Source organism: Lactuca saligna, chromosome 8 (assembly GCF_052625555.1).
Source record: "Lactuca saligna cultivar CGN05327 chromosome 8, ASM5262555v1, whole genome shotgun sequence".
Lineage (NCBI taxonomy): Eukaryota > Viridiplantae > Streptophyta > Magnoliopsida > Asterales > Asteraceae > Lactuca > Lactuca saligna.
In genome coordinates, this window is record NC_136424.1 from 115,898,255 (window position 1) to 115,911,114 (window position 12,860).

At 31.5% G+C, this 12,860-nt stretch overlaps 1 pseudogene; it reads right to left on the reverse strand.

The window, feature by feature from the left end:
• Positions 1–660: 660 nt before the first annotated feature.
• On the reverse strand, positions 661–1,676 carry LOC145010037 (zinc finger CCCH domain-containing protein 39 pseudogene; annotated as a pseudogene).
• Positions 1,677–12,860: the final 11,184 nt, after the last annotated feature.

Below are 12,860 nucleotides of genomic sequence, written 5' to 3' on the forward strand. Positions count from 1 at the left end.
AAGTATTGCAAAAAAAGGAATTATATCAAAAATCTTTAAAATAATACTTTAGTAGATATTATTTAGAACTAAAATTATACTTAAAAGACTCATCAACGCCCCCCATAAGAAGGAAGTGGCTGTGTTAATTTCTTGCCCAAATCCTAGAGAGAAAAACTAGTTAGTTGACTCCCTGTGTCATTTTAGGATTTGGGCAAGTAATGACACATCCAATTTAAGTCTATGCAGGCTACATGCTTTCCCTGTCACATGGAACTCTTCAGATAGCCATATATCAACCTTTTCTGGGGTTTATTTGAGCGAATAATTATATATAATTAAGCTGATTATTAAACTTGTAAATTTAATTAAAAAATAGCAATGAAGTACATTCAGCACATATGTGATCAAACTAATGCATAATACCAGTATGTCCAAGAAAAACCAAACTCCAAACAAGTTTCAACAACACAATTAAGGAAGGCACCATTTTTTCAAGAAATGAGAATGCCTTGTAGTTCTATATAAAAAGCAGCAAATACATGTATATCGGTTTTATCCCTCTAGGAGAGAAGAACCATAAACCATGTATTTGCCACAAACACATATTTCATTTCAAGGGAACATAAAAAAGGTTCAAATGTCTAGAATAATAAGATACTTAGGTTTTCAGGCTATTACTTAATCATCTTGCTCGTCGTCTTCATAATCAATCCAATCTCCATAAATACGATTGATCTTCTTATTTGATAATCTCAACTTTGCAAACCCCCTTCCTTCGCCTTGTCTTAAAGGAACAGCTGTGGCAGAATTACTAGGCGGCAGTTCAGTCACTGGTAAGCGGAGCGCACTGGTGGCGGTGGAGCCATGAACCTCCGTGGGTGCAACTGGTGTATTTAATTCTGAAAAAGAAAGACATTAAGAGAAAAACACATAAGTAATGATGAATATACTTGAATATAAAGAAATAATCTTAGATGTTAAACCACAAAACAAGAATCTAAGATAGTTAACAACAAAAGTTTAAAAAATTAATGAAAAAGGAACAAGAATCTATGATAGTTAGCTGCATAATGTTTCATTATTAGTAATAAAACCTCATATTATATCCATGGGCAAAAACCGTTAAACTTATATGTATATAAATCAACTAAAAACAGATGGGAAAATGTATGTATACCTTTAATCCCATGAGCAAAGTGACATTTATCTCCTAATGGACATGTCTTGGTTGTTTCCCACTTGCTACAAATTCGACTTTTAAAAAACTTAGCATTAGGATCACTGCTAGAAGTAGTAACTTTGATAATATGGCTACCATTGGGTTGACCACATTCAACCATAGTCTGAATCTTGATCACAGAATCTCCACTTGTTCTTTCTGTAATTTGACCCTTGAATTTTGCAGGACTTTCATGGAGAAAATTACATTTTTCTCCATAAGAGCATTCACCCATTTTAGCAAACTTGCGACATATTTTCATCTGGTGTATGATTCTTTGATCATCATCCAAATCTCGTCCTCTTTTATCCTTCACAAGCTCTGGCCAATTTGGTGGGGGTTCACGTAGATCGTTAGAGCCATGTGCAAAAGTACAACTGTCACCATTTCCACAGTTTCCTTCAAGAAACTTGTGACAGATCCGGGTCTTGTAGAATATGTTGTTGGTTCCTTGATTCACAGGGTGGTGACTCATTCTCAGTGATTTGGTCAAAACTGCAGAAACAAAACAAAGTGCTTCGATAATAAGATAAGTTTTTAGACTAAAACTGTGTTAAAAACTAGTTTTTACTTTATAAACTAGGTGGTAGTTGACAAAGTAATAACCTTTTGTAAAATCTAGTATATAGGATGATTAATGTAAAGTGACATATATATATATATATATATATATATATATATATATATATATATATATATATATGGGTACATCTGAAAACCTGTAGAAAAAAGCGTATAGATATATTTTTGGAAAACTTGTGTGAAACAATAAGCTTAGTAATAGGCGTATATTAAATAATTTTTAAAAAATTTAGCCTCTGAACTAGTTTAATAGTCGAACCAATTATTACAATGCCATAAACTCAAAAAGTGAGGTAATTTATGCATCAAAACACAAACTATCTCTTATTATAAGAATTTTAATTAAAAGCAGTACGATAATACCATGTTACGTGAACAATCAATCATAGTAATATTATCAAAAAACACATAAAATTTTTTAAAATTCCTAAATTCCATTTTTTTAGTGTTTATATATGAGGATTAAATTTGGAAATTAAAGGCATAAAAAAATTTCTAAACGAAATTAAAAGCCAACCTCTATGAATGGTGATTCTCAAAGCATCCATAAAAATTTGTTAATTGAAAGTTTACAAAATTGAAGATTAAATATATCTTAAAAATCATCAAGATTGGATGTATAGAAGTGTTGGGTTAAAACCAAAAGGCATTAAAAACTTGATAACTAGTAATGGTGGTGATAATTAAAGATGGATCCGTTATAGATTTGTTAATAATTATTTCAAAATTCAAGACTAAAATTTGTTGGGGTTCATACTAGATATAACAAATTTTCGGATAAAAAATAATAAACAAATTTAGATCTTCAGATCTAGTATGCGCATTAATTTTCTAAAAAAATTTAAAATCTAACCTTGCAAAATTGTTGAAGATCAAAGAACTTTCTTGGCAGCTCAATATCACTAAGATAAAAAAAAACTGCCCCAACCACGATATAAATGAGAAAACCCTAGTTGACTGAAAGGCGGATTACCAAATTTAGATTTGATATACACATTAATTACATATTTAGATAATGGAAATACAATTAATGAAAATATTTGTAATTGATTACTTTCTATATATACATTATTGATTTTCCAAGAAATGAGGTTTCAGGTGTATGATACTATGATTAGTTTTTATCTTTGATTACTATCTAATTAGCATCATCATCTTCTTCTGGTTCAATCAGTAGCCAACCTCAGTTGTCAATTTCACAAACAATACCAAACTAATGCCTCATACCTGAAACATCAATGAACCTATACACATCAATCGATTTTACCTAGTACCTTCCAAAACATCCTTAAAATCACCAATACTTAACACAAATGCATGCCATTTCTTGACAAAATCCTCAACTAAAGGTCTACCCTTTCCTGTAGGTAGCATCTTGAATACAAGGGAAGATGGTTCTTAGACATGGGTTTCTCCTGAAAAAAGTGAAAAAGTTTTTTTTAACTGAAATTAGGGATTTTAAACAGTAGACGGATTATGTTGATCAACTGAGGTGGAGGTGTCATGGAGTGACACGTGGAGATTTCACAAATCTCGAACTTGAAGCGAGATGAAGAAGAAGAAACTAAACAGTTGGATTAAAAGAAAGAGTTGAACCATCTTTCTGACTAATTCTGTATATATGCTTTTTCCTCTTTATGTCAAATACCTTCTTACCGAAAGATTATCATTCTCTTTTATAAATTTTGGTAGTTTACTTGTGTATTCAAAATTATTTATTTTAATAAAATGTAGGCATACACCTATTGACATCTTTTATGCAACAGGGGACATTTTTGTGGATAATGTATTGGAGAAAAGATTTACCAATAGTATATCACATTAATCTAAAAAAGTATATCATTTAACCAAATCAAACATCTAAAAAGGTGTAAACTAATCTTTCTCAGTAAAGAGAATTGCAAGTAAGACAAATTAAAGGATAAAATTTTAAAGCTTTTATTCACATGTACAAACGACCAACAACTTTACCAAAAACAACATAACACACATTAAAAGGCTTGGCCATCAGCCGTAATATTCGAGGAAACAAACGAAACATAGAAGACGAAGTTCCTAAATCCAAAGCAAAGACTAAGAAAGTCGTTTTGTTTTACTAGAGATTTGGAGAACTTGATGATGACATGTCATTAGCCTACCAGGACTTCTGATGTCGCTCGGCACATAATGCTATACAAATCATTAACCGAGCTTGAAACATACTTACCCAAGAGCTGAATATGTTTACCACCATGAACCATGAAATTAATTAAGCCTCAACCAACATCCATCTAAACACTATTAAGCTTGCGATAATCGTACCATTAACATAAGTAAAGGTAATATTTTTTTAGTGTTTCTTGTATAACTGTGTCATTTGAATCATATCCAACACATCATACATCTATAGTGGTCGTTGTTAGTAAACCCATGACATTTGTTCACTTGTTGACTCGATGGTCATATAAATAACAATCAGTGTCTTCGATGCATTATTTTATTACCATTTTCTTACGTGCATACAAAGTTGAGTGTCAGAGTATATTCATGTGGATTACTTTAAGTTATGGCTAGGGATCCTCTTTGTAAGTCATACTAGGTTCTTATATTCCAAAGTCTATACTCGAAACTTGTCCAATCTTTTTCGTAGAGTCAAGTATCATGAATGACTAAATTCAAGCGCAATCCTCTTACTTTAAGTTTTTCCACTTATTTCCATTTATATACATGATAAATCTAATAAGGAATTTAATTGTTAACTACATGCCCCTAACGACATAGAAATGTTGGTTTTGAGGTGTCATTTATGGGTTTTAGTGAGTAATAAACACAATTCGAATTCATTAATGACAATATGGTGATCTGATCAAGGTGACATTTTAGGGTTTAGTGAGTAACAAACATAATTCGAGTCCAACAATGAAGTATAGGGTATTCGTAGTTATAGACTTATAGTTAAACTCCTTAATGATACACTTATTTTTATCTCATCGATGTTAGGTATATGATCAACACACATGATATAAGTTGAAAAGAAAAGATGAAGAACACATAATAATTAACACACATTATATAAGATGAAAAGAAAAGATGACGATCACATAATAATTGCATAATTTATACAATGAGGGTGAGAATGATACAACTACAAATTCTCTCACTTGGAGGTTGATCACCAAACCAACTACCTTCCAAAGCATTTATATTTTGCAAATCTAAAATTGTGTAACCTTATCTTACTTGTCTGACACATTCTCATCGATTATTTAGAAGGCTTGTTGAAGCTATACAAATCTTTAATTTTTATTTGTTACCATTTTAGTAAATAGTTTATTAGATTTTTTATCATCATTGATGGGCTCTTTGGTGAATATCTGATCTAAATATTTTTCATCCTCCATATATTTTTTGCAAGACGAACTGAATTATGATTGTTATAATAAAGGATATAATCTTCTAGTTTCATACTTAACTCTTATGGTAAGTTCTTCAGCAAAATAATCTCTTTACTTGCTTCGTCAACGAGTATGTAATATGATTCTATTATTAAAAAAACCAACACTCCTCTAAATTCTAGGCATCCAACTAACTGATATTCTCTTGTCTATAAGCACATACCATATATATTGTTCAAACATGAGTTTAACCAACTGCCCATATTTGCATACGAAAATCCTTTCAAATATAACTCCACATCGTATGATACGTAGGACAACAATGTAACTACCTGAAATTTTCAAACTAAATATTCTAGGGAATCAGATTTTCTAAAAGTGCGGAATTCCAAACTTCAAAAACATTTTTTACATCTCATGATATTATCGGGATTAAAATGAATCATAACCACAATTTAAAGCAACAAGGAAATACCAAAATAACAATCCACATCTAATCCAAGTCATTGTGCTCCTATCTCCTATAATATAATGGCTACTAACTGAACCTACAACATATGAAACTATATACTACATTAGACCACATGCCTGGTGAGTTATATTTTAATCTATTCTTATGCATTCATACTCTACTACATTGTTCTCTTCTTCTCATACTTTACCATCTTCTCTTTTCATCTCATGTTCTTTGACTCTAATCTTATCTTATCATTTCATCTACTCTTATCTCATCTGTTCTCACACACATCTTATACCTTCTCGTCTCATCTACACTATCCTTCATATAGTCTTATCACCGCATACTTTCTCATTCTCTATCTTTACCTTCTCATACTAAGACTTTTGTCTTAATCTCATCCCATGCTCTTGTCTTACTCTATCTACACCCCTTCTTATCTCACCTCATGCTCTTTTGGTACTCTTTATGCACTTATTTTCACATTCTTCTCATTCTTATCTATTTACCCTTCCCATCCTATTCTCCCATCTCATATGTTACCTTTCTCATACTCTTCTCATACATTCTTATGCTCTACCTCTCTATTCTCATTTAGACCAACACAGTCTAATCACCTAGCATACTACATTTATTACACAAACATAACTTTATCTTATCGAAGCATAATCATCCAGTTTAGTCTCCATACTTTGACCCCTCGCGGATCCTTTGAGAACATTTATTTACATGCATCCCTTGTGGATTGAAATGATCCTTTATGGATCATCTACATATAATCCATCACATATTACTTACCAAGGTTATTTAAAGAAACCTCTCTTTTTTGTTCCAATCATGGGAACTTTTCTCAATCTTCTCTAACCACATATAATCTTATTCCCATATGAATCGTTAATCCATATTACCAAAGGAATCATCATCTCATTCCCGAAGGAATTGTAACCTCTTTATCGTAAGGATCATAATCTCATTCCCAAAGGAATCATCTTTCTATTTGTAACACCCGCAGATACAAGCTAGCCAAACAAGCGGTAAAATGATATTTTGACATAAAATTATTTAGGATAAATTATCTTACCAGAAGTTATCATATATATATATGACACTGATTTCGTACATATAAAGAACACCCATATCCGACTTCATGATAGGAAGTCATAAATTTTCTAATATTTTAGTATAGCAGTATACGGCTTAGAAATCAAACTTGGAATTGGTTGATTACTAGAAAAAAATTATGGGTTTTATAGGTAACAAAAATCATATTTTTGGCAGACAACCTAAAACGCTAAGTTCGCATACACCCTAAAGGATCTATGTTCTCACTATGATACGCAAACAACAATTTAAATTTAACAAACCTAAAGTACATTGCTATTTTCAATTTAGAGGAAGGGATAATAGAAAACATACCTTTTATTTTATTATTTTAAATAAACTAGTAATTCTTCTTTGTAGAACTACAGAAAGCCAACACCAGAAATCTCGTGCCTCTGATAGCACACACCCAAACCCTAACAGTTGGAGGCTATTGAAGAGATAGGAGTAGAAGGTATAATTTTTGGCTCTAAGGGTTCATTGGAAGTGTGTACTCCGAAATCCCTAGCCTTGGGGTATTTATAGGATTTAAAGAGGTGTATAAAAGACAAGTTACCTTTTAGATAACTCTAACAATTTCCTTTCCCCCAAGCAACCCTAAGCTTCCTAGAACTCTTAGAAAAGCTCCATAAAACCCTCTAAAACCATCCCCTCTCCTAGGGAGGTGATAGAATCAGTCAATGTTTAACTTTCGAACATTTACACTTTTAGTCCTTTTACTTTTAATTAATATAATCAATTTTAAAATTAATTCGAATTAATTCCTAATTAAATAATATAATTTGGAATTAATATATTTTTCTCAAAACATATTAATAAATTATTTATTTTGATTTCTAATTAATTTATTAAACATATAATAAATTAACAAATCATCTTTTTTCTCTAAAAAGCATTCCAATCAATTACTAGGTTTGAGGGAAACCCAAAAGGACTTTTCTAATAATTTAAGTTTATAATAATTTAGTTAATGACTTAGACACCAAATCCAATAGTCTCTCACTTGGATAAGTCTATACCTAAATTAGAACTTCCAAATTAAACAACAAAATGTGCTTCCAAAGCAACTACCGAACTCTGAAGTAAACATACATTGGTCCTTAGATAAGTGATCTAATATTCCTCCATTCTACTAGATATCATACAAAAATTAGACATGGATTAGAGTCATTCTCATTGTCGAATGTTTGTTTCCCGATTTCTGATTTTTGATGACGACATAAGACTTCAAATTGAACACATCAATTAAGTCCTGACTAGGCCCAACAATAAAAGTCAACACCAAATCACCGAGGGGACCAAAGATATCGTTTTTCCCGTTAAGGCAAAAGGAATGAACAAACTTTGACTTATATGCTTGTATCCTTTACTCGCCAAATAATACATGATACTTTTTTTTATGACATCATGTTACTGACACGTTTTCGCAATACCAGTGCACAACCAACTTATAAATTACAACTCATATATCCATGTTTCAAGAATATAAGATATTATCATCTCAGAATTACTCGTGATATAATCCATGAAGTAATTATCTAAGCGCGGGTTTATCTAATACTTAAATCTCCATTTCTAAGTACTCATGAATGGTGTAGCAATACAATTGCTATATCTAACTCCCTTAGATAATCTACAATCCAATTCATGACAATATTAATTCACTACTTACTTCCAAAAGTATTAGTGACTGTGGAATTTGAATAATTAAATTATTCTGGAAGTAAAACATGCAAAATGAAACACAAGAATAAATAACTAAAAAAAGGAAATAAACAAACTCATAAATAATCTCTATTATTTAATCACCAAAAATCAATTACATTTATGTTGTTACAAGTTTGAAACTAATCATATAACTAGTAAAACTAATGTCATCTCTTAAACCAATGCTCCTAGCATGCTGACTATGTTTAATCACACTCAGAGCATTTGTGAGAGGATCTACAAGATTATTTTGTGATGAAACTTTCTTTACTGTGAGATGACCTTGTTCAATTCTATGTCTGATATAATGGTACTTTCTATCGATATGTCTTGACTTACCATGATCTCTTGGTTCTTTTGTTAAAGCAACCACACCCTCATTATCATAAAAAAGTTCCTATGGCTCCTGAATGGTGGAAACTACTCCGAGATCACCGATAAAGTTCTTCAGCCAAGATGCTTAGTTTTATGCTTCACTTGCTGCTATGTACTATGATCCACAAGTAAAATCATCCATTGTGTCTTGCTTAGAGCTTTTTAAGTAACCGCTCCACCATTTAATGTCCACACCCATCCATATTGAGAATGAAAATTGTCTCTATATGTTTAAAAGTCAGTGACACTATACCCAGTCAATCTCAACATATCACTGCCTCCAAATACTAGAATCATATCCTTTATCCTTCGTAGATACTTGAGATTGTTCTTAACTACTATTCAATGAGCTCTGCTAGGATTTCCCTGATAGCGACTAAACATGCTTAAAGAAAAGGACATAACAGGGCGAGTACATGTCATAGCGTACATGATGTTTATATATATATATATATATATATATATATATATATATATATATATATAATTTTAATTACTCAAGTTTTAAATTTACAAAACTGATTCTATCTCAACTAAACTAATAAAAACACTATGCATTGTACCTAATCATGCAATAATATAGTTGTTGTAAGACCAGGTGTTGAACACAAGGGGAACGATGGTGAATTAATTTGAAATTCTTGATTATAGGTTACCCAAATCACACAAAAAATAGCAAAAAAAAAGGGGTTTTACTAAATTAAATCTCAAATAACCAATTAAACTGCAAAGCTTGATAAACTGACCGAAGACAAATCTCTTTAGGTACTTTGATTTAGACAAATTACATCTCAAAATAATAGCTAACTAATAATACAATGGATACTTTTTCATTATTCATTGATTCCTAATATGCCTAGCATCATGGTCAAACTACTAATCCTTTGATTTTAACACAATTATTAATTCGTTGATCAAGTGAACAAATAATCATGCAAATCAATATTTAATTCTTATTAAGCAAGATTTGATCTTTATTAACCCTCATGGTCATAAGTGTTAAATCATGCATAGAATGGTCATCTACTCATGCACACACATTAAAGTTCATCACTTTATTTCCTAACCCTAGGTTTTGGTCCAACACTAGTCATAATTACCAACGGTCATGGACAACTATGATTCAAATTAACATAATCAGAATGGTCATCTAAACTCTATTAATTCAATAATAGGGAACAAACTGATAATCTTTAACACATATGGATCTGCAAATCAAACTTGAAAAAATAAATTAAATAAGAATAAACAATCCAAATAACAATTAAACCATAAACTCAAAGATTCATAAAATCATGAAAACAAAGTAAAGCGTTATAACACCCAAAATCAAAAAAGTAAACACATAATGGAATCACATTGCAATGCTAAGCATGGTCAAAACAACAAACCACTTGATCTTTGGCATGAATCCGCTTCATAATTCTTCAGATCTCCGCTCCTCTAAGCTCAACGGCCTTTCGGCCACCTTCTAGACCCTCAAAGCGATAGAAGAAGTGTTTCTTGTTGACCAATGAAGTATAAAAATTATAATTCCTCTTATAGTTCACCCAAGATTGTAATATCTAGGTTTTGGAACCGATTTACGTACGTTGGTCGTCAGATGTAAAAAATCGCGTTTTCTGACTTAGAGACCCAGCCACGAACGCTAGGCGTTCGCCCATTACGTTGGGTGTTTGCCCATTACGTTGGGTGTAATGGGCCTCTTCATACACTTCTTCGCTTATTGCAATTCAACTCCAATTCTAGTCTTTTTGCTTCTTTTCCATTCCAGCAACAATTTATACCTATAAAATGTAAATTTAAGCATTATAAGTACCTTTTAGCTCTAAATAGCATAAAACATAGTATAAAATAATAAGAAAATGCCATGAATATATGTATAAAATGGACGTTATCAAATTACCTCACACAGTCTTTTTACTTGCCCCAAAGCAAAACTGATTTTTTTTATCATATTATCTAATCAAAACCCTAGTCACCAACATCACATAGAACAATCCATTTTGAGCCTCTCCATTATTCTAAGACTGCAATGTATGTATTTGTGTCTAAATTTTCCTAAGAACTTCCACAATCCACTACAAACAAATTGACATTTAGTGGCATACATTTTCAGTGGCATAAATTTTTTGTGCCGCTATATTATGTTTTAGTGGTATATTTTATATGCCACTATAAATATTGATAGATTTAATGGCACTTACCATTTTATACCACTAATATTTATATTTAATAGTGGCAGATTAATTTAATATGCCATGAAAGCTTATAAATTATATGTCATACAAGTCATTATATGCCACTAAAGTTTTATTAAGCTTTTATCCAATCCTTTTTATGCCACTATATAAGTTTTGTTTCCCTTTTTTCGTATTTCAAAAAATCCACTGTGGTTGCTCGTTGATATCATCTTCCGCCATTCACAATTAGAATCACAGATGTCAAATATCGATTGTTTCTCCTTCTCAATCACTCTCTCTTGAATGGATTTTTCGGAAATTTCAATCATGTTGAGGCTTAAGGAAGCGAAGCAAGTCATCCGTAAATTCGTTGAGCTCTATCGCATCTACGATCTTCAATTCAATTCATCAAATGCTAGAATCGTAAGTAGACCACTAGAAAAGACGTATTATGTCGTAAAAATCCTCCACGCTTCTTATTTGTCTCCATCGTCTCGTGAGTCCTGAGAGTGTCGTTTTATATTTCATGTTTCCACCTCCTAGCCAAAGTTCAAAATACATAGACAATAAGGGTTCAAAACACATAGACAATTTGGGTTCTCGTTTTCTTTTGATTTCTAGGGATTGAATAAACCTTCTTCATGTTGTTGTGTCGTACTCGATACTTCACACAAATTTTCATCATTCTAGGGTATGGATGAACCTTCCCCCATAGATTTGTTAAAGATATGCCACCCTATCTACAAATTCCTGGAAATAATCAAAGTTGTAGTTAGTTATTTCTCCCCTGATTTCGTGATTGAGCCACCATGTCGACTTTTTTTGCTATGAAATTGGTATGCTTTTGACTTTAATTGGCTGATAAATTTAGCTTAATTTTGAACTTTGATGACTAATTTTGAGATTGCCCCCATGTCCACATATTCAGCTCTAAATCTCAAGAAAAACTTTTCAGTTTTTTGTCTGGAAAAGGTGTGTGCACAATTTTGTTTGGTGATGGTTTTTATGCAAACATTATATAAGATTAGTATTTGTTGTTGTATTAACAGGTTGATCTCGCAAAGCTGCCATTGGAGGTAGGTCATCTATAGGGGTACTTGTTTGAGGATTGGCCAGGTGTTGATGATGATGGAGAAAAAAAGAGTTAATTGTTCATGTATTTGAGTTGTAGCTGATGTGTGGTCTTAAGAATGGTTCTAACTTCTAAGATTTCCTAAAATTGTTTTGAAATCTTTATTTCTTGAAAAGTTCAAGAAGAATTGGAATCAATCCACTCTTAATGATAATCAATTAGTATCATGTACATAAATATCTACTTATTTCTAATTACAATTATCTCATAGTAAAGTAAGCTTGAGTTTTTATTTTCTAGATGGTTTGAAATCTTTCTTTCTAGAAACATTCTTAATTTCTATCAGAAGTGTTTGTATATTGTAATTTAACTCTGTATGTTGTATTTGTTGGTGGGTGTTATGTCACATTAGTGCTTAATGATTCTATCTTACTCATGCAAAACTTCATTTTAGGTTAGATTTGTTCTTTGTATTGGGGATCTCATGAGTTATGAGCATTCTTGCCTTGTCATAGGATTTTTTTGTTGGAATATGATGTCAATGCCTTATTCTAGTTTAATTTTCATTATATTTGAAGATTTCACATACTTATCAAACCAAAACCGAAAATCAATTGTACATTGATCTTCATTATTCATCAAACTCACAGTTCCTTCAAATTATCGAAAATGAGAATGAGCTTGTAAGTTCCTTGGTTTTGATGATTATATGTTATTACATATTAATATATATTGATGAATACTTTTGTTTTTCTATATTTGGATAATAACAATATACAGGGAGTTTTCATTTCCTTATAGGAAAAAA